Source organism: Gavialis gangeticus, unplaced genomic scaffold (genome assembly GCF_001723915.1).
Source record: "Gavialis gangeticus isolate Ggan-Ray unplaced genomic scaffold, GavGan_comp1, whole genome shotgun sequence".
NCBI classification, from domain to species: Eukaryota; Metazoa; Chordata; order Crocodylia; family Gavialidae; genus Gavialis; species Gavialis gangeticus.
Genome location: NW_017729025.1, coordinates 43,234,666 through 43,240,748, shown reverse-complemented (window position 1 = coordinate 43,240,748; position 6,083 = coordinate 43,234,666). Strand labels below are relative to the sequence as shown.

At 39.8% G+C, this 6,083-nt stretch overlaps 1 protein-coding gene across 1 annotated transcript in view; it reads right to left on the bottom strand.

Annotated features, from left to right (window-relative positions):
- Nucleotides 1–1,192: 1,192 nt before the first annotated feature.
- Nucleotides 1,193–6,083, bottom strand: part of GALC (galactosylceramidase) — an 83,597-nt gene continuing 78,706 nt past the window's right edge. The window contains exons 17-18 of the transcript XR_002097643.1: nucleotides 4,718–4,782; nucleotides 1,193–1,432 (exon numbers count right to left, since the gene is read on the bottom strand). The gene's annotated coding sequence lies outside the window, so the exon portion shown is untranslated. The remainder of the gene's footprint in view (nucleotides 1,433–4,717; nucleotides 4,783–6,083) is intronic.

Below are 6,083 nucleotides of genomic sequence, written 5' to 3'. Positions count from 1 at the left end.
AGCTGAGAGAGCCATTTGGCAAGAGAAATGCCTGAGAGAGAAGTGACTTCTTCAACACTCTGATGTCTTAAGTGCAGTCCAGATTTACTGTCCTGTAGCTAACGTAGAAATTCTTTTGATATATTTACAGCGCTGTTACTCTGTGTTATGTCTTCTAAGAATGCAATGACCACATGCCACAAAGCCTCCTCAGAAGTGCACTGTAGACCTAATAAATACATAAATAATCTGACATTTCTTTGACATTTATTGACTTCCCAGAGGCTCATGGTATATGAAAGATAGGCCTCTGGAATTTTAAACAGTGTCTGACTGGCACAGTTTAAAACAACAAAGATTAAAAAAAAAAGACACTTTATACCTATAATCTAAGATCCAAAGAGACTATCAGAAACCAAAAGTCAAACAATAGGGAAGGATATTGACAAAATGTTGAAGCTGAAGATATACAGGCATCCAGAGGAAATATACAGGCATCTATTCCTCATCCAGAGATATACATCAATTTAAAATGTAGACAACCCATCAGTTAAACCTAATCTATAATGATAAGCTATGATTTGTGTTGGGTTACCAGAATCTGCAAAGTTTACATGGAATTTAGGGTTGGGCATAGTGAAGGTGCAGGAGACTTTTCGTTGACATTTTTCCCTGGCCCATTATACTAATACCAGGATTGCTATGGGCAGAACTCGGAGATTTTTTTTCTTCAAACAACATTCCTGTCTTAAAAAACAAACAAGCAGATTCTGGTATTTAAAGGGAAGCAAATGTTGCTGTTGCTCAGGTATTTAGTCTTCCCACTAAAGCTGTCCACAACTGCTATTTGTAACTTTTGCCAGATTGGAGGAGAAAAGAATGCAGAGGTCATGGAATTAAAGGTGGTGAGCAGAGCTCCATAAAACAATTGGATCGTAAAATGATCATACGTGGTTCAGTGATATAAACATCCTCAAGAAGTGTAGCATTAGATTAAAGTGCCATGTGGGTATAAGTGATGCAGTGAATTTCGAAGTCATAAATGCAAAAGGCAAGAGGGGGTAGGGACAGGGAGAATTGTAAAAACAATGGAATAACTCCATAAAATTCAATTCAATCATGGTCCGTACAGCACTTGATTTATTGCGTTTAATAAAGTATCTTAAAGACCATGTTTCAATACACCACAGTGTTTTATTTAGTTAATTTGCTCTAGTACAAAAGATGGTATTTAACAAATATCTCTCACTAGCAAAGGATTAAATGAGTTCAGAACTTCCTCCCATAAAATGAGAAAATGAACGCAGTGCAACTAAAACCAGGGCAACATATGAGCTGCACCTCTCGGGCATGGTATCCCCATGATAACAATGAGGATTCTCTCTCTACCTGCTCTTAGAATATAGGAGATAAAGGAGATCAGTGAAATGAAGCATCACATGATTTCCTGTAGCTGAAAAAGAGGGAGAAAATAGGGAAAACAATAGGTTTGTCTGTGGCTGACTTACACAGATTGATGCAATTTCAGAAAGTGTTCACGTTATGGTGCTGAGTAAGAGGTAACTGCCTGGAGTGAAATCTTACCTCCCCCGAACTCTACGCAAAACTCCTATGGATTTAAATGTAGTCAGGACTAGATTGCTCTAGACAAGATTACAGAGAAAGACAAATTGATACCACGGCATTCACAGGGATCCTGTGCAACACATATGTGGTAACATTACAACCTAGCTCTCCTCTGTTAATTAGCAGGTTGTAATTTAGCTTCACTGTCTCCTTCTGATCCATCCCTTGGATCAAATTTGCACATCCCAGTTTTCTAGCTGCCTGAAATCTCTATACTGCTTTATAAGGGAATCCCTAAAACAATGCCCTACTTCAAACTTTGATTAAGTTTGTACCTAAATGTCATAGCTATGACTACAGCTAGTTTGGAAACACTTTTTCCACCTCACAAAACTTAGAGAAATTGCAACAATTTTCTGTTCTGCATTGAAACAAAACTTTTCAAAGTCTTTCACAAGAGAAACAGAGATGGAAGAGACAGCCAAGCAGCAAAGAGCCTAGTGGTCAGGTGCTCACATATAACATGGCAGATCCAGGTTCAGGTTCTTAGTCTTGTTATTCAAGCCAAGAAATTGGATCTGGGTCTCCCATAGGCCAAGTTAGTGCCCTAGTCACCAAATACCCTTGCTACTCTGGGGCTGCCAAGAATCTCTCTCCCCCGTCCCCAACACTGGCCACCAATTGAATCCTAGGATTTTTTTCCTCCAACACCAGTTTAATATAAAACAAAATGGAAAGATTTTGGTTTCAACAAATTGGAAATTTCCAAAGAATAAACATTGAGCTGTAAGATTCCAGGTCACCTCGAGCTGTGCCTCATCTCTGTTTTTCACCCACTTGAACCCCGCACTCTTTGCACTCTAAAATGGTTATCCATGCAAACAAGGGACTGATGATGCCTGGATCCAGAACATATACAGGAATATAAAGAGGAGCAAGAGCCTCAAGCTGAAGCAGAGCAAAATTAGACTAGAGATTAAGGGGAGCTTCTGCTTACAAGGATGGTCAAGCATTGGACCAGGCTACCTAGAGTTATAGTGGGACCTCCATACTCAGAATTTTGCAAGAGCAAGTTGGACAGACCCTTTGCTGGCATGGTTTAGTCAGTGATGACCCTGCTTTGTGCAGAGAACTGGATTAGATAACCTCATGAGGTCCCTTCCAGCACTAGCTTCCTATGAACCTATAATCCAATATGGTCGCTGCAGTGTCTTGCTAAATTAGAGGTGGTCCAACATTTGCCAATAGACCATTTTTGTTGTAAAATACTGATCTGACAGAACGGGTAAATTCCACAGGAAGTCAGTCACCCAAGAAGAAGCAAAAACTCTATTTTTCCTTCCGTACATATATATATATTTAATTGTACTATTTGCAGATGGAAAAAAGAATGTTCAGGAAATCAAAATTTTCCACAAAAAGTTATATTATTTTCTGCCCAGCTCTTCTTAGACAGTTATAAGGGGCTAATCATGACAGGAAATGTGAAAGAGAGGTCTTTTCAGTCTATTTTTGGGACCATCTAAATGAAAGGTATACAATTCCATTAACGTATTAGAGGGATTCTTTGATATCATGGTGAAAAAATCTACATCTTTCACAGAAACGAGTTTGAGTATCAAGACCTGTGCTTGAACTATTGTTGAGCACAAAAGGGTAGTGGCATTTTGTTTCATAATTGCTGCACTACCATTATCTAACTACAGTCCTGAAGGGTGAATTCTATTGTATAAAGGCCGACTACGTATAATACAAGCTACTCCTTTCTTTTAGAACAAAGTAGCTTTAAAGGACAAGGACTGTGTGAAACACTTTGATGATATTCTATTCTCCAACAAAGTCATATTTTTATACTTGGAATAATACAATAACAGTGGCACAGTACTATTCACCATTAGATATGAAGCACCTGAAGATGGGATTAGTGACATTAATCCCATTTTAGAGAATGGGAAGCCGAGGCATAGATAGACAACCCTGCCACCTTCAGCAAGTCACAATCGTTTGACTGCCATTACAGCAGTATACTGCGAAGGTCACTTTCCAGTGCCGGAAGCACTGTGCAAAATATCAAAGTACAAAATCTATTTCTGTATCAGGAATGTAGCTCTATTGATAAGTCCAGCAACTGAAATGGAGACCTAAACATAAGCACCAGGATAAGACAGTAAAATTTTGCCCCCTCTCTCAAGACGTTCTACCATCTTAAATTGAACCTGGTGGCCATCTGAGCAACAGGCTGCCTTCCAAAAGGTGTGCGACTTGGGTACAAATTAAACTAGTGAAACATGAACAAAACACTTGAACTTACACAGGATCTAATTCCCAGGGCTGCTAAGAACACTGAATACCAGTCAAAGTTAATGAGAGTTACAGATTCTCAATAACTGAAAAAAAAAATCAGATCTATTCACTCCTTCAATACATCCTACTGCAGGCTTGCTCCTACTTCAAATACTATCTTACAGTCTAGTTTTTAAGCTTGGTTTGAGTCTTTCATCTGTTACAGCACTTCCCCTCGGAAGGCTTTCAAGATAAGTTTGCTCTCGGCTACATATTATGCATAGATTTCTGAGGCATCAGATTATCATTAGGCTATGTACCTAGAGCTCCTGGTTATTAAAGTTAATGTTCTGCATTAAATATTGTACCATGGAGCAGCCCAAGTGTTAGCCAGCAGTGCTGCACTGGGACCAAGCAAGGAGCTCATCATTAAGGAGGGGAAACCAGAAGTACAAGCTATGCCAGCAGTTGGCAAGCACTGACTTAGAGAAGCAGTTCACCCAGGCTCTTCTCTCTCAGGAACTGAAGTTCTTTCATAAGTAAATTCATTCGCTAAATAATCCACACAGAGCATCTCAAAATGACTCAAACCATCACAAACATGCTGCCAAACTGCATCCCTGTGCTGACTACACAAAAAGTATAGTAATCAGGAGCAGCATCGTGGTGTTATCTTGCTTCTGAGACAGACCCATATAACTCACCTGCTCCTAAGATGTTTGTAAATAACTGCTGTCCTCCACAGGCCATTAGATGCCTTGGGATGTCTCTCCTACCTTACAGTATACTCTCTGCTTAGCTAAGCATTTTTGGAGGTAAGCAATTGGCCTTCAAATTACTGCAAGCAAAAGGAAAAACCTATCAAGGTTTAATGATCATATTTCATTACCTTACTAGTCAATGGAAAGGTTGTGTTCTAGTCCTTTTGCAACAGAAGCCAGCTCATCCCAGGAACTAAAGGAGGGAAATGCAAATTGAAGATCTGTAGCATTTTCAGGAGGACATATACCATCAATTAAAGGCAAGCAATAAGAAAAAGGACTGTGACTGAGAAGTGCAGGATGTCTAAGGAACTATAAAGCAAGCCAATAAAATTCAATGGGATTTCATCAAGAAAATACATTACATAAACAAGCAAACAAGCAATATTAAGGTTTTAAGCCTATAAGCCAAGTTTCTGTAGTTCTTCAAATGAAATCAACCCTTTCATTAGACAGAGGGATGCAGTACTCCCATAGATGTGATTACCTAATCCCTCCTTTCTATGCAGCAATTCAAAGGAAAAGGCACTAACACCAGCTGTGCACTCAGTCAGAGATTCTTTTGGAATCAAGAACCCCACCAAAGCCCGGTCTTATTCTATCATTTTAAGTGCTTCAAGAATGAAAATGAGACTTAAGGCATTCAAATATTCTGAAAATGTGTTGCTTTTCTAGTGATTAGAGAAGGTGCCCATCTCTCTCCCCTAAGTCTCTGGCCATGTGTTGACTTTCTCTTGAGCTGCTTGAGAGGGCCTTAGGCCTATCCTCCCTTCCAGCTTGCCCCTCAGGTCTACTTTCCTTCCTCTCTTTGTATCCCAGTCCCCAACCCCAACAACACAGCTTTCTGCCACTCCCCTATGCTGGGCCCAAATTCAGAATATCCAACAGCCTACATGGGTAAAACCAGGCAACCATTTTTCCTTCAACCCAAACCCACTTTTTTGGTGTTGCAGACTTTGACCCTTATTTCTGCCCCAAACATGCTAAAATTATATTTACAAACAAACTAGGAAATACAACAGCCCCCAAATTCCCAGATACGTAATACAAACACTCAAATTTCCCGACCCTATTTCCTGCAAAACTCTTACCTGCAGTCCTTTTTTGTTGTCATGTCTAATCTCAGTTTTGCAACTGCATCTGCTTATGCATACCCGCTTCCTCCTATACAAAACCCCAAAATAAACAGGCCTGCATGCTGCAGAGCTTGCACTTGTGGAAGTGCACTATTGCCCTTTTGAGATCAGAGCCTAAGAATATAAAGCTTTTCAGAGAAAGGATCACACATCTTAATTGCCCATCAAGCAATATGCAAACTTTTGATGCGATAGAATCAGTAATCATACATTTCACGATTGAGAGATGTGAGGGTGGGAGATAGAACGGGGGGCACTCATGACGCATCTAAAATTTATATCTGTGTGCTTTTGGTAATAGTTGAAGGCGTTTTAGTCTTTGCCAGACAAATCTGCATGGGCAATAGATCCCCTAAAA